Source organism: Oncorhynchus keta, chromosome 5 (assembly GCF_023373465.1).
Source record: "Oncorhynchus keta strain PuntledgeMale-10-30-2019 chromosome 5, Oket_V2, whole genome shotgun sequence".
Lineage (NCBI taxonomy): Eukaryota > Metazoa > Chordata > Actinopteri > Salmoniformes > Salmonidae > Oncorhynchus > Oncorhynchus keta.
This window is the reverse complement of record NC_068425.1, coordinates 7,937,762-7,954,435: the sequence shown is the minus strand read 5'-3', so window position 1 is coordinate 7,954,435 and position 16,674 is coordinate 7,937,762. Positions and strand designations below refer to the sequence as shown.

The 16,674-nt window shown below is 43.3% G+C and overlaps 1 pseudogene; it reads left to right on the top strand.

Annotated features, from left to right (window-relative positions):
* The first annotated feature begins 831 nt into the window (after nucleotides 1–831).
* Nucleotides 832–12,793, top strand: LOC127929995 (proline-rich protein 15-like protein A; annotated as a pseudogene).
* The last annotated feature ends 3,881 nt before the right edge of the window (nucleotides 12,794–16,674 follow it).

Below are 16,674 nucleotides of genomic sequence, written 5' to 3'. Positions count from 1 at the left end.
GGAGAAGGAGAGCGAGAGAGGAGAGTGAAGGGGGCTACCTTGTGCTTAAGGGGACAGCCCTCCTTCAGAATCACATTTACAGAGCACCTCTCTCTCTCTCTCTCACTCTCACTCTCTCAATTCAAAGGGATTTACTGGAATGGGAAACATATGTTGACATTGCCAAAGCAAGTGAAATAGATTATTACCAAAACTGAAATAAATAATACAAATGAACAGTAAACATTACACTCACAAAAGTTCAAAAGGAATAGAAGCATTTCAAATGTCATATTGTGGCTATATACAGTGCTGTAACTATGTGCAAATAATTACAGTACAAAAGGGAAAATAAATAAACATCACTCTCCCTCTTCATTATTCTACCAATGATCCACCCAATGTTCTTCACTGCTGTTTCCTCTGATTGAGTTGAATACTGTATTTCTAAACTGTGTGTCTGAATCCTAAAACATACAGAACATTCTCAAATGTTATTATGAAATCACAAGGTTTTGAGTGTAAATATGCTCAACTGCCACCTGGTGTCCTATCACCATACTACCGCAAACAAAGACTACAAAAACCTTTCAAACCATTGTCCCCATCTGATCAGCTTCCTGCAACGATAGGGTAAGACCACAGGGTGGCAGTGTTACTTTAAGACTCCCTTTACAACTTCAACCAACTCGTTTGCGCAGACAGCAGCCACTGGTACGAGAGATGAAAAAAAACACCCCACATACTCAACCTGGTTCTTCTCCTGACATCAGTCATTTTGGTGGCGTCGTGGTACAACAAGCCCCACTAGCAACCAGTGGACTGTAGTCTCTGTAAGTCTGTAAGACGCTCCCCAGGACTTGGAGAAAGACCCAGAGTTCCTAGCTGTGCTAGACTGACCCGGTGGACCCACAGCCAACGTGCCACATGGGAGAGCAGCACGGCGGAGCCATGGAGGTTTCCTAGTGCCAGAGAGCAGCGCGGCCTAAACGCTTTAGAGGTCTGCCACCAGCAGGACAACACGAGTGAAGTTACTGCCATGGCAGAGTGCCAGCCCTGTGTGTGATGGCAGAGAGCCCAGCAGTGCCCAGCGATGTCATGTACAATGCTGGTTGGATGCTCTCTGCTGGGTAATGTGAGTACTACATCTGGTGACATGGTAGTCTCTATTGCTAGTGGGGCTTGTTGTACTAAGGAGATATTTGACCCAAATGCCTAGTCTGGCATCTGTGGTAGATTACAAAGAGAGACTTTTACAGTTTATTTTAGAGAGGTCACATTGCCTTTTTTTGGGGGGGGGGGGTTGCCAATGTGATAGAATCCTTGCAATGTCTCTTCTGCCATTGTGTGTATGTGCAGTTATAATCTCTGTCCACAAGGAGGTACTGTTGCAAAAACCACTTCAACTCAATAAACTATTTATACCCACTGGTTGATTATTGGCAGACAACGCCCTACAACACATGCCTAACCAACAACATATCGAAATCAAAACACTACAGACACTCGCACAGGCAAAATGACAAGAATAACATACATCTAGTGTAAAACACAGTGCATATTGTATTGACTTGCCTTTACAGTGCGATGTGATAGTGCCAGTTTCTCTAGTAGATTGACAGGTAGATTATACTGCACGTAGAATCAGTTTGACAGGAAAGAATCTTCTATTTGGCTCGTGTGCACGGCTTTTCTTTATCTGCGAGACAGTTGTGATTGATGCCGGGACGTATTTGCTTATCTACGTCGCTACAGTTCTGTACGGGGTGCCTGCTTTGAATGAACATTTCATTGCGTGGGCACTTGACTATATTTTCACATAGAGTTGATAATCCAGTCTCAGCAAACAGTCATGTCAAATTGGCATCAACGAACGGTAACGTTACTGTTGATTACGAGGGATATTTAATTTAATCAGATCTTCTCTCACAAGTGAATGAATGAACGTCTCTACGGTTTATTTTGTCACCCAGCTCTCTTGTTATCCACCAGGTAAACCAAACCAGTATCATCAACTAGGACCCAGTCGTAGAGGTAAAGTTCACTCCCATTTTCCCCACCCAGGTACAGACCAGAGCAGAATTGTTCTGTGCTTTCTGTGATCAACCGTCAGAAACAAGGATCTGTTTGTAGGGCCACGTGCTGCTGTCTGTCTAAGGCCCCTGTCACCTTGAAGTTCAAATCAAATCCAATTGTATTTGTCACATGCGCCGAATACAACAGGTGTGAAACAACCGTGAAATACCCTTAACCAACAATGCAGTTCAAGAAAGAGATTTCAGAAAATATTTACTAAATAAACTAAAGTCAAAAATAAAATAAAGTAAACATGTATATGAAACAACAAACACGTTCACCCAAAAGACACGCCTCGATTGTGTTCTTTGTCCACATCGCCCTTCTAGAGACACGTAATCCCACGATCACAGGTTTATGGGCCTCAGCAAACAGATGGTTGACTACTTGGAGCTGGACACAAGGAGCCATGCTCTCTAGGCTTGCCGGGAGAGACGAGCTGGCTTATATAGATAGGCCTCTTTGGTTTTAATGGCAGCCATTTTGGGTCATAAGGATGTTTTCAACTGACATGTGATCTGCCAGTTTCAAGCCTTCTCACAAGCTCTCTTGGAGATGGTTTTATTGTGTAGCTGACGTTTGTGTTTGCGTAGGTTTCACTTTTTGGGGATATTGGAGAGGGTTGTACGAGACTTCTGCTGTCTTACCCTTCGAATAAAAATACGAAGTATATATTTTTTTGCCCCGTCATTGTATGTGTCTGAACGTGTGCGTTGTATATTCAGGTGAGCGATATTGACACACAACACGTTGACATCCAACAATGATGCCAATACAAATTGAAGCCATGAAGATCCACTTCCATAAAGCATCCGAGCCTTTTGGTTACATTTTGGTCCTACTTCTGAGGGAGTATTGAAAACTATAACGCCAGGCATGATGAAAATCGACATGGACACAACATGATATCTAATGGCGTGCAGATCTCCGGTATAACCATAAACAACGGTCGTCCTCTCTAACCTCTCAAGGCTTTGCATGGTTGGTATTACCAAGCCTTCTGTCTGACTGGGCCAGCAGACACGGTGAACGTGTTGGCAGAGTGATTTGGCAGAACATGTGACAGGTCGAGCGGATCTACTGAGCGTCTATCTACGCTCTTCTCGTCTCACTGTCACCCTGGTTGTGTTTGCCCAAGTCCCAGTGGGCGGAGTCTATAATGTTCAACTCAGCTGAGTGTGTATTTGTGTGACAGGAGGAGGGACAAAGGTTGTACCTGTAGCTCCACACCTGACTATCAGAGAGAGAGAGAGAGAGAGAATAGACTGAACAGGGGAGGACGAAGAAGACGAAGGGAAGGACAGCAGTAAAAGGATAAGAGTGGAAGAGGATTCTGGAGTGGATATTGGAGTGGGAATGATCTGATATTTGAATCAATGAATTTGGCTTTGCTAGCAGGGTTTCTCCCATAAGGTCACCTCCAGATCTCTACATATACACAGGTGAGGTTATTGCAGACACACACACACACACACACACACACACACACACACACACACACACACACACACACACACACACACACACACACACACACACACACACACACACACACACACACACACACACACACACACACAGTATTGTACAATCACCTTGTGGGGACACACAATTCAGTCCCATTCAAAATCTTATTTTCCCTAGCCCCTAACCCTAAACCTAACGCTAACCTTAACCCTAAACTTGGCCCTAGCTCCTAAAGCTAAAACTAACCCAGGCTCCTAACCCTAACCCTAACCCAGGCTCCTAACCCTAACCCTAACCCTAAAACTAACCCAGGCTCCTAACCCTAACCCTAACCCTAAAACTAACCCAGGCTCCTAACCCTAACCCTAAAACTAACCCAGGCTCCTAACCCTAAAACTAACCCAGGCTCCTAACCCTAACACTAATTCTAACTTTAACCCTAAACCCCCAACCAATAGCATTTAAGTTTGTGGGGACCAACAACAACTTTTGTTTGTTTACTATTCTTGTGAACACACACACACACACACACACACACACACACACACACACACACACACACACACACACACACACACACACACACACACACACACACACACACACACACACACACACACCCTAAGCTGTACCTTGACAGTACACAATTAACAACATTTTGCCAGATGTACAGCAAGATTGCAATAACAAAATATGGATGATCAAATTTGAAGAGCTTGTTGTATCTTTCTCCACAACGTCAAATGTCGTGCTTGCTGCACACAACATACCTAATTCAGACGGACACCTCTTAAACTGACTGAAAGTGGACTTCAGACACAATAGGCTTCCTTGGGGCCCCTCCAGTTAGCAATGAGGACCTTTGAACGCTGAGCCTGTTGACCATACACACACTGAGTAAACACTAAGCTGTTAGCACACACTGCACCTAACTGATTGCACTGTGCCTCGGTGACCGTATACCAATGTGTCTACATCTGTATGGATTCAATACAAACGCTCCCCGCAAACTACGTCAACTGTAAAATACCAACATGACACCGTCGTTTGCGTAACTCGCCTTGACATCTTACTCTTCGCTAATGAGTAATAAGTATAATCTTAGTCACGGCATCAATTTAACATACACCAAAACACGTATAGTATATCCTTAGAGGGCTTGACCACTGCCCTAATGGCCAGCATATTGGCCACTGTTGTGTCAAAGCCTGCTTAATGCAATAGTTTGACAGATGCACGAGAAGTGAGGTTGTAATTTTAAGCGACTTTCCCCTCATGCTTGACCATGCTCCACATTTCGTAAATATTTGAATTCCCAGATAAGAGTCTAATGTTTGCATGGGAATGAAGCTATAGGCTTTATTGCAGACAGAGTTATCACCAAAGGTGACTTTCCTATCAGTGGCGTTAACCCCAGTCTGCACACACAGGTGGATGTTTACCATAGCGTAGACTTTCCACATGACTGGAAGGATTGCTACAGAGTGTACGGTGATACGGTCTCAGTAGAAATCTGGGCTCTAAGTGCAGGTTTACTACCTGTAATGGAGTGAAATTGTGATTATGATTGTTTGATCGATTTTCTGGATAAGGAATATGGACATGATCATTGTTACCTTGAAGGGATTGCCTCTGGCCTTGCCTTTGGCCAGTCCAAATAGTCACGCAACACAGCCACAGCCATGAAATGAATGAATCTCTGTGACGCACTTAGGGTAGTGGGTGCGGAGTCAGGCGCAGGAGGCAGAAGGTACAGAACAATGCTTTCATTTCCGGCACAGAGAAAATAGCACACGGCCAATACAGGGCGCACATAAACGATTGGCACAAAACCAGCACCTAACCAGTCCGGAGAAAAACCAAAACTGAAACTCACTACCACACACATTTACATTTACATTTAAGTCATTTAGCAGACGCTCTTATCCAGAGCGACTTACAAATTGGTGCATTCACCTTATGACATCCAGTGGAACAGCCACTTTACAATAGTGCATCTAAATCTTTTAAGGGGGTGAGAAGGATTACTTTATCCTATCCTAGGTATTCCTTAAAGAGGTGGGGTTTCAGGTGTCTCCGGAAGGTGGTGATTGACTCCGCTGTCCTGGCGTCGTGAGGGAGTGTGTTCCACCATTGGGGAGCCAGAGCAGCGAACAGTTTTGACTGGGCTGAGCGGGAACTGTACTTCCTCAGTGGTAGGGAGGCGAGCAGGCCAGAGGTGGATGAACGCAGTGCCCTTGTTTGGGTGTAGGGCCTGATCAGAGCCTGGAGGTACTGAGGTGCCGTTCCCTCACAGCTCCGTAGGCAAGCACCATGGTCTTGTAGCGGATGCGAGCTTCAACTGGAAGCCAGTGGAGAGAGCGGAGGAGCGGGGTGACGTGACACACAAACACATAAACCTACACAAACACATAAGCCCGCACAAACAAGCCCGCACAAAGAGCAGGCGGGCCTTACCGGCCTAAATAGCCCAACTAAAAACCTAAACAAGAAACAGGTGTAACCAATAAGACAAAACCAATAGAAAAGGGAAAAGGGATCGGTGGCGGCTAGTAGACCGGTGACGACGACCGCCGAGGGCCGCCCAAACAGGAAGAGGAGCCACCTCAGTCGTGACATTCTCTAAAATAGAGATTTCGTGTTTCCTTATGGAATTCCTCATGACATCATTTAATCCAACTCAGTACTTGGAGCTTTACTGGAAGGAACCTTGTCTGCTGAGCTGGACTGGCTGTACCAACGACTAGTCCAGGACATGGTCCCGCTACCCGACGGAGGTTCTGCTCTGAGGAGGGGGTGATGTGGGAAATCTAGGTTACTGATGGCTAAAGGACAAGAGGTGGATGGAATGACGGAAAGACAGACAGGGTGGATGACCTGAGAATGAGCTATGTTGAATGTCGCTGACTGACTGGCATTCCAATGGGCAATATAATGGGCAATATAATGGGCAATATAATGGGCAATATAATGGGCAATAGAACTAATAAGGAAAAGCGCTTGAGAAGGGTCATAAAAGGGGTTGCACTTTGACTGTAAGATAACCACCCACACATAGGGCAGTACTACGAAGTCCGGTGACTGACATATGTGTTAGTAAACCCAGATAAGCAATTTATCCTTACAAATATGTCAGCTTGAATAACAATTGACCAGTAAACTATCAACTGTAAACAAGAAATGATCTCACCGAAAGCCAGATATTTAAGACGAGACATATCTTAGACGGACTATTATGCTGAGGCAGATAAAAAGACGCCCAGACTAGCTTTGTCTCTGAACCCTGGCAGGAAACCAGTCAAAGGAAGTCAAACATTAACATGTTGGCCAAGTGTATCCACTGTTTTGTCATGAGAGAAGAAAATCTGTCTTGGCTTCCGCTTGTTCATCTACACACGCAAACCCAACCCTCAGCTATCAGGCCAAAAGTCACTAGATTCAGTGTTGTAAAGTGCTTAAGTATATATATATATATTTTATGGGGGTATCTGTACTTTTCTTTACTATTTATATTTTTCACAACTTTTACTCCACTACATTCCTAAAGAAAATAATGTACTTTTTACTCCATACATTTTCCATGACACCCAAAAGTACTCATTACATTTTGAATGCTTAGCAGGACAGGAAAATTGTCAAATTCATGCACTTATCAAGAGAACATACCTGGTCATCCCTACTGCCTCTGATCTGGCGGACTCACTAAACACAAATGCTTCGTTTGTAAATGATGTCTGAGTGTTGGACTGTGCTCCTGGTTATCCGTACATTTAAAAAACAAGAAAACCGTGTTGTCTGGTTTGCTTAATATAAGACATTTTAAATGATTTATACTTTTACTTGTAATACTTAAGTACATTTAAAACCAAATACTTTTAGACTTTTACTCAAGTCGAATTTTATTGGGTGACTTTCCCTTTTTCTTGAGTATTTAAAAAAAAAGAAGGAATCTTTATGTTTAATCAAGTATGAAAATTGGGTATTTTTTCAGCACCCAAACAGATCACCAAAATTACATGAGCATATTCTATGGAAATTTCCACGGCGTTGCTAGGCGACCGACGTGTAACAGCCTACTCCCTTCTTCTGGGCGGGAGATTGGCACCAAGCAGAGGCTTTATCTGTGTGCAGCGAGGGCAGAGCAGTATGTGTTCGTGTATGTTTGTGTTAGCGTGTGTGTGTGTGTGTGCGCGTGCACGTGTCTATTTTTACGTTTACTACACGTTTGCTATATGTGTGTCCCTCCATTTGCATGTGTGTGTTCGGCCTTCGCCTTTGTCTGCGCTTCACATAGTTAGTCTGGTCTTCATGTTCTAGATGTCCAGTTGTGTTGATACAGTATGTGTGTTGGTAAATCAGTACATGTTTGCTAAAGTGGGAAGGTTTACTTGTGGTAAAAACCCACAGGACAGACAATACAACCTGCTCTGCCTGTATTACACAATGAGCCGCCAAACTCTCCCACGACTTCTACAGTCCGAGCAAGAGCACTTAACCTGCACTGACACACTACAGAACACATGATTTCTGGAAGTCCCTTTGGTGTTTGTTTGCAGAACGTTTTACCTGGAGTTTATAAAGCTTTTCACTCTCTAACACCAGGGTACTTTTCAGTCTAGTCCTAACAGGGACACTTCCATTGAGATGAAACACTAAACTGAAACTTCCTGTTGAAAGAATTATTCTAATGACTGGTTGGATGTGAACCAAGGCCAGGGAATTTCAGCTGGAAACAGAAGTATATTAATGATCAGAAATGACTGCATCAGAATGGAACAAACCCCAATCTCAGGTTTGCATCAGCAGTAGTCGATGTAGTAGCAGTAGTAGTCATATCTATTGTGATAGTGGTGGCAACAATGGTAGAGGGACTGATAATGGCAGTAGTAGTAGCAGAAGTAGTGACAATGGTAGAGGAATTGATAATGGCAGTAGTAGTGGCAGAAGTAGTGACAATGGTAGAGGAATTGATAATGGCAGTAGTAGTGGCAGAAGTAGTGACAATGGTAGAGGGACTGATAATGGCAGTAGTAGTAGCAGAAGTAGTGACAATGGTAGAGGGACTGATAATGGCAGTAGTAGTAGCAGAAGTAGTGACAATGGTAGAGGAATTGATAATGGCAGTAGTAGTGGCAGAAGTAGTGACAATGGTAGAGGGACTGATAATGGCAGTAGTAGTAGCAGAAGTAGTGACAATGGTAGAGGAATTGATAATGGCAGTAGTAGTAGCAGAAGTAGTGACAATGGTAGAGGGACTGATAATGGCAGTAGTAGTAGCAGAAGTAGTGACAATGGTAGAGGAATTGATAATGGCAGTAGTAGTGGCAGAAGTAGTGACAATGGTAGAGGGACTGATAATGGCAGTAGTAGTGGCAGAAGTAGTGACAATGGTAGAGGGACTGATAATGGCAGTAGTAGTAGCAGAAGTAGTGACAATGGTAGAGGAATTGATAATGGCAGTAGTAGTAGCAGAAGTAGTGACAATGGTAGAGGAATTGATAATGGCAGTAGTAGTGGCAGAAGTAGTGACAATGGTAGAGGGACTGATAATGGCAGTAGTAGTGGCAGAAGTAGTGACAATGGTAGAGGGATTGATAATGGCAGTAGTAGTGGCAGAAGTAGTGACAATGGTAGAGGGACTGATAATGGCAGTAGTAGTGGCAGAAGTAGTGACAATGGTAGAGGGATTGATAATGGCAGTAGTAGTGGCAGAAGTAGTGACAATGGTAGAGGAATTGATAATGGCAGTAGTAGTGGCAGAAGTAGTGACAATGGTAGAGGGACTGATAATGGCAGTAGTAGTGGCAGAAGTAGTGACAATGGTAGAGGGATTGATAATGGCAGTAGTAGTGGCAGAAGTAGTGACAATGGTAGAGGGACTGATAATGGCAGTAGTAGTGGCAGAAGTAGTGACAATGGTAGAGGGATTGATAATGGCAGTAGTAGTGGCAGAAGTAGTGACAATGGTAGAGGGACTGATAATGGCAGTAGTAGTGGCAGAAGTAGTGACAATGGTAGAGGGACTGATAATGGCAGTAGTAGTGGCAGAAGTAGTGACAATGGTAGAGGGACTGATAATGGCAGTAGTAGTAGCAGAAGTAGTGACAATGGTAGAGGGATTGATAATGGCAGTAGTAGTGGCAGAAGTAGTGACAATGGTAGAGGGACTGATAATGGCAGTAGTAGTAGCAGAAGTAGTGACAATGGTAGAGGGACTGATAATGGCAGTAGTAGTGGCAGAAGTAGTGACAATGGTAGAGGGACTGATAATGGCAGTAGTAGTAGCAGAAGTAGTGACAATGGTAGAGGGACTGATAATGGCAGTAGTAGTAGCAGAAGTAGTGACAATGGTAGAGGGACTGATAATGGCAGTAGTAGTAGCAGAAGTAGTGACAATGGTAGAGGGACTGATAATGGCAGTAGTAGTGGCAGAAGTAGTGACAATGGCAGAAGGATTGATAATGGCAGAAGTAGTGACAATGGTAGAGGGATTGATAATGGCAGTAGTAGTGGCAGAAGTAGTGACAATGGTAGAGGGACTGATAATGGCAGTAGTAGTAGCAGAAGTAGTGACAATGGTAGAGGGACTGATAATGGCAGTAGTAGTGGCAGAAGTAGTGACAATGGTAGAGGGACTGATAATGGCAGTAGTAGTAGCAGAAGTAGTGACAATGGTAGAGGGACTGATAATGGCAGTAGTAGTGGCAGAAGTAGTGACAATGGCAGAAGGATTGATAATGGCAGTAGTAGTGGCAGAAGTAGTGACAATGGTAGAGGGACTGATAATGGCAGTAGTAGTAGCAGAAGTAGTGACAATGGTAGAGGGACTGATAATGGCAGTAGTAGTAGCAGAAGTAGTGACAATGGTAGAGGGACTGATAATGGCAGTAGTAGTGGCAGAAGTAGTGACAATGGTAGAGGGACTGATAATGGCAGTAGTAGTGGCAGAAGTAGTGACAATGGTAGAGGGACTGATAATGGCAGTAGTAGTAGCAGAAGTAGTGACAATGGTAGAGGGACTGATAATGGCAGTAGTAGTGGCAGAAGTAGTGACAATGGTAGAGGGACTGATAATGGCAGTAGTAGTAGCAGAAGTAGTGACAATGGTAGAGGGACTGATAATGGCAGTAGTAGTAGCAGAAGTAGTGACAATGGTAGAGGGACTGATAATGGCAGTAGTAGTGGCAGAAGTAGTGACAATGGTAGAGGGACTGATAATGGCAGTAGTAGTAGCAGAAGTAGTGACAATGGTAGAGGGACTGATAATGGCAGTAGTAGTAGCAGAAGTAGTGACAATGGTAGAGGGACTGATAATGGCAGTAGTAGTAGCAGAAGTAGTAACAATGGTAGAGGGACTGATAATGGCAGTAGTAGTGGCAGAAGTAGTGACAATGGTAGAGGGACTGATAATGGCAGTAGTAGTAGCAGAAGTAGTGACAATGGTAGAGGGACTGATAATGGCAGTAGTAGTGGCAGAAGTAGTGACAATGGCAGAAGGATTGATAATGGCAGAAGTAGTGACAATGGTAGAGGAATTGATAATGGCAGTAGTAGTAGCAGAAGTAGTGACAATGGTAGAGGGATTGATAATGGCAGTAGTAGTGGCAGAAGTAGTGACAATGGTAGAGGAATTGATAATGGCAGTAGTAGTAGCAGAAGTAGTGACAATGGTAGAGGGACTGATAATGGCAGTAGTAGTAGCAGAAGTAGTGACAATGGTAGAGGAATTGATAATGGCAGTAGTAGTAGCAGAAGTAGTGACAATGGTAGAGGGACTGATAATGGCAGTAATAGTGGCAGAAGTAGTGACAATGGTAGAGGAATTGATAATGGCAGTAGTAGTAGCAGAAGTAGTGACAATGGTAGAGGGACTGATAATGGCAGTAATAGTGGCAGAAGTAGTGACAATGGTAGAGGAATTGATAATGGCAGTAGTAGTAGCAGAAGTAGTGACAATGGTAGAGGAATTGATAATGGCAGTAGTAGTAGCAGAAGTAGTGACAATGGTAGAGGAATTGATAATGGCAGTAGTAGTAGCAGAAGTAGTGACAATGGTAGAGGAATTGATAATGGCAGTAGTAGTAGCAGAAGTAGTGACAATGGTAGAGGGACTGATAATGGCAGTAGTAGTAGCAGAAGTAGTGACAATGGTAGAGGGACTGATAATGGCAGTAGTAGTAGCAGAAGTAGTGACAATGGTAGAGGGACTGATAATGGCAGTAGTAGTGGCAGAAGTAGTGACAATGTTAGCACGGCACTTGCTATTCAAAGAGCAGCACCTCAGTACCAGAGATTTGGGCAACCCGTGAGTGTTACCCCATCGTAGAAAGGGTTTAGCTGAAATATGAGGCGCTGTATTAGCAGCCAGCACGTTTAGCTTGGCCAACACACAATAGGAGTAACCCAATCACCAGCGGTGCCCTGTCATCACTCCACCATATGGTGCCTATTGAGTTCCCCTGAAATATTCAGGAGAGCTCAGTCTGTTCCCCTGACACAGATCTTTCTGACACAGATCGATCTGAGCTGGGCAGTGTTGGGAGTCAGGTTACTGTGGTTAGGGCTTATGGTAAGAGGTGTGGCAGGAGTTTAAATGGGGAATGGGAAGGGAGTAGTGAGGGGATTTACGTAACTCTCCCTCCCTCATTCTTCTCTCTGAGAGGTCATGACTCATGTTTCATCCATCTTCATTGTAAATGTTGGAGCTATAAAGATACAGTTAACTAACTTATTACTAAACTTCTCTCGCTCTTTCTCTCCCTACACCAACCCAAGGCCCCTCCCTTCTTACATCCCGCTCTCCATCCTCTCTCTGTGTGTGGTCATGGCTGACCCATCGCCTGGCTGGTGGAAGCTCACCTTCCTACGTAAGAAGAAGTCGGAGCCCAAGGTACTGTACGAGATCCCAGCGGAGTACGGCAGCAATACCACACCCCACGGCGGAGCCCCGGGCCAGTAGAGGGCGCCACAGAGGACAGCCAGTTGAACGCACGTCTGGAGAGGATAGTGGACAAGACCACTACCAAGGGACGCCATGTCAAAGTGTCCCACTCAGGACGTTTTAAAGAGAAGAAGAAGGTCAGGGCCACGTTAGCAGAAACCCCGATCTGTTCCCTGGTCACGAGCCTAGCAACGAGAACCTCTGAGCTGGGAAACAAAGTTCACACACACACACACACATGCATACACACCAACAATGAATGGCTTTCTCTATTAAACCAATTCATGCATACTCAAACACAGAAGACGTTCTCTGCCTCTCCCTCATTGGTCACACCATTTCATACGGTGCCCTCTATCACACTCAGTAACACTCATAGAGATGGAGGGCAGTGCATCCCATTGGGACATGTCGTCTGTGTCAATCCAGCCAGAGATCTTTGTTCTTTATTCCCTATAAATGTGGGACTGACTGGGAGTCTTTGTATGCATCTTGGTGTCACACTCTCTCTGTATCTTCCATCTATAATCAGTGGAAGAATGGGACACCTGATTCTCCCCTGTCTGTCTGCTTCATACCTAGGCCATGTTTACATGAACAGACGACCTTTAATGAGGTGCTATTAGTCATCTTCGGTTTTAAATATTCAACAGATCACAGGAACAGAGAGGAGTTTCAGGGCATGCATATTACATTGTACAGCCATTGTGCGGTACAGAATGTGTACTTTACTGGTGTTGTTAAGTTTGTCATCTGTACAAAGCAAATAGGTAACGTATGAAACAGACGTTTGCATAACAGCTTTATGACCTAGAGGACATGGTTACTGACTGTTGGAGGTTGACTGGTTTCCATAGCGGCAGACTGTGTCACATGTCATTCACAAACATGTAACTTCAAAAATCAATTGTTCTAAAATCAATTGTTCTAAAACTAACCTGAGTTTTAAAACCTGAGTATATATATATATATATATATATATATATATATATACTTGTTTTAATTTTTTATAAAAAAAAATACCAATAGACTTCTCTATCCCTTTAAAATGTAATCTCAAACTAGACAAACATTTAAGTTTTTCTTTGAATTGCACTTTCTAAAAGTCAAGGACTGCTTCATAGATAGACTGCAAGGTTTCAACACAAGTTCTATGCATTTCTCCAGTGTTGCTTTAGTATTTGCAAGATATTGGCAGACACTGAAGCCAACACAAAAGCAGAAATGGAAGAGGAAGCGAGACACCCCAATTACTGTTTTTTTCTGGTTCAATGAAAGTCAATGAAGTACTGTAAGTAGACCAGACCTAGCTGCTATTGCATTGGTGGCTATGGAAGACACACCCAGTTAAGTAGACCGGAACTGACTATTTATTTTCGATGGTAGAAGGCCTGAGTGAACTCTCTTCATTTGTCCACCATCTTTGCTAAAACTACACATGAGATCCCTCCTCTACAAAGACTGAAAAAGTATCTTTCATTTCATTTTCACCTTCTACACTTAATGACAAAAATCCCTTTCATTGAAAGGGTGCTGTACATTTGGAATACTTTTGTAAAATGAATGCAGACTTGTTTTATAAATAAAATATACATATGATTTTATTGAAATGCTTAAGGTTCTCTCTTGTGTTACTGTGAACTCATTCCATTACCTCTTATAGGATGATAATGATAATGCAAAACAGTGCGACAAAAACAACAACACAGAGTTACACATAAACAAATGTACAGCCAGTAACACAAAAGCAAATAAAAATCTATGTACAGTGTGTGCAAATGTAGAAGAGTAGGGAGGTAGGCAATAAATAGGCCATAGAGGCAAAAATCATTACAGTTTAGCATTAACACTGGAGTGATAGATGTGCAGATGATGATGTGCAAGTAGGGATACCGGTGTGCAAAAGAGCAAGAGGGTAAGTAATAATATGGGGATGAGGTGGTCCGGTGTGCTATTTACAGATGGGCCGTGTACAGGTACAGTGATCAGTAAGCTGCTCAGACAGCTGAAGCTTAAAGTTAGAGAGGGAGATATAAGACTCCAGCTTCAGAGATTTTTGCAATTCGTTCCAGTCATTGGCAGCAGAAAACTGGAAGGAAAGGCAGCCAAAGTAAGTGTTGGCTTTAGGGATGACCAGTGAAATATACCTGCTGGAGCGCGTGCTATGGGTGGGTGTTGCTATGGTGACCAGTGAGCTGAGATACTGCTGGGCTTTACCTAGCAAAGACTTACAGATGACCTGTAGCCAATGGGTTTGGCGACGGATATGTAGTGAGGTCCAGCCAACGAGAGCATACAGGTCGCAGTGGTGGGTAGTATATGGGGCTTTGGTGATAAAACAGTTAATGATGCCCTCTAGTGGGAACAAGCCCAATGTTTATCTCAAAGTTGGCACATTCGATCTAGACAGAAGGGTTGAGGTCAATTCCATTTTAATTCCAGTCAATTCAGAAAGTAAACCAAAATCAAATTCTACATTTCCCTTATTGAAACGCATTGAAGAGATTTAGAATTGGAATTTCAGGGTACTTGCTGAATTGACTGGAATTGAAATGGAATTGACCCCAACCCTGCTAGGCAAGGTCTATTATGGCAGAGGATCCCAAACTGTTAATTCCCATGAACCCTTCAGGAACATGAAACAATACACAATTAACAACTTATACTATGTATCAGTTATACAATATTGTAGCGACCCGCACAGACAGCTGTGTGTTATGTGTTAGGCTAGGAGGTGGTTGTGTTGTACTGACCAGTACCCGGTGTTCAAGGGGTCCGACATGTCAATCAACCTGCTATCTGCCAATCACGGGAATGCCTGGAATGTTCTGATGCCGGGCATCCTGGTGGTTGGCGGAGTGGCGTGGAGGGGGTTGGGCAGGGGGTGGAGCATTGGAAGTTAAGACCAGGTTCAGCCTTTGTTCTCTCTCTCTTACGTCTGGGTTTCACAAGAGAAGGTCACGATTGGCTTGTGGGTTATCTGTCATCTATTTGGCGTGTGCTACGGCCCAAACAGTAGCCTGTGTAAAGTTGGTGTAATAAACCGTCAATTCGTAAACTCAAGCCTCTGTCTGGACAATTGTTCATTTATGATCTAGTCAGGTCATTACAATATTAATACATGCCATTTTGATGCTAATACTGCCCTTTGGACCTGCATATCCTGGCTCATTGGGTGTGTAGGTAGTCCTACTATGATCAAAATTGTATTTGTAAATTATATTAGGGATTATAAAGGATGGAATATCCTGTACATTAAAATATAATATCATACATTTAATACACTTGTACAATAAAATATCCTATGGCTATGATCCAACATTTTACAAAGTCTGCTATGGCAATCGACTACCACCAGAGGGCAGTGATAAGGCAGGGAACTCAGAGCCATACCCAAAACTCCTTTGACAGAGAAAGATAGAGAGAGAAATAAAGAGAGAGAGAAAGAAAGAAAAATAGAAACAGACAGGGATAAGGGGAGAAGTTCATTCGAGGAGCAACAAGGGATGATAAAATAGAATGAATGACACTGAAGAGGCACATTGACAAAAAGGAAAATGAATGTGTGCCTGTGTGAAAGAAGCTAGGATAGAGTAGCAGAGGTAAATAAGGTCTGATGACATGGATTCTGAGCTTGCTAAACATATCAAGGATCTTGTGGACCAGTTTCATGGGCTTAGTAGCCTCAAATGCAGAGAACTTGCTTACGAATTGGCACATCGAATCAACAGTCAAGAAATAGAAGGGTAAGTTATATTGAACAGAGTACAGTATACTGAACAAAAATATAAACACAATATGCAACAATTTCAAAGATTTAAACTGAGTTACAGTTCATATAAGGAATTCAGTCATTGGAAATAAATACATTAGGCCCTAATCTATGGATTTCACATGACTGGGAACACAGATATATATCTGTTGGACACAAATACCTTTAAAAAAAAAACTAGGGAGTGGATCAGAAAACCAGTCAGTATCTGATGTGACCATTTGCCTCATGCAATGCCACACATCTCCTTCGAATAGAGTTGACCAGGCTGTTGATTGTGGCCTGTGGAATGCTGTCCCGCTCCTCTTTAATGGCTGTGTGAAGTAGATGGATATTGGCAGGAACTGGAACACGCTGTCGTACACCTTGATCTAGAGCATCCCAAACCTGCTCAATGGGTGACAAGTCTGGTGATAGAAGAAGCAGATGCAGGTCATAG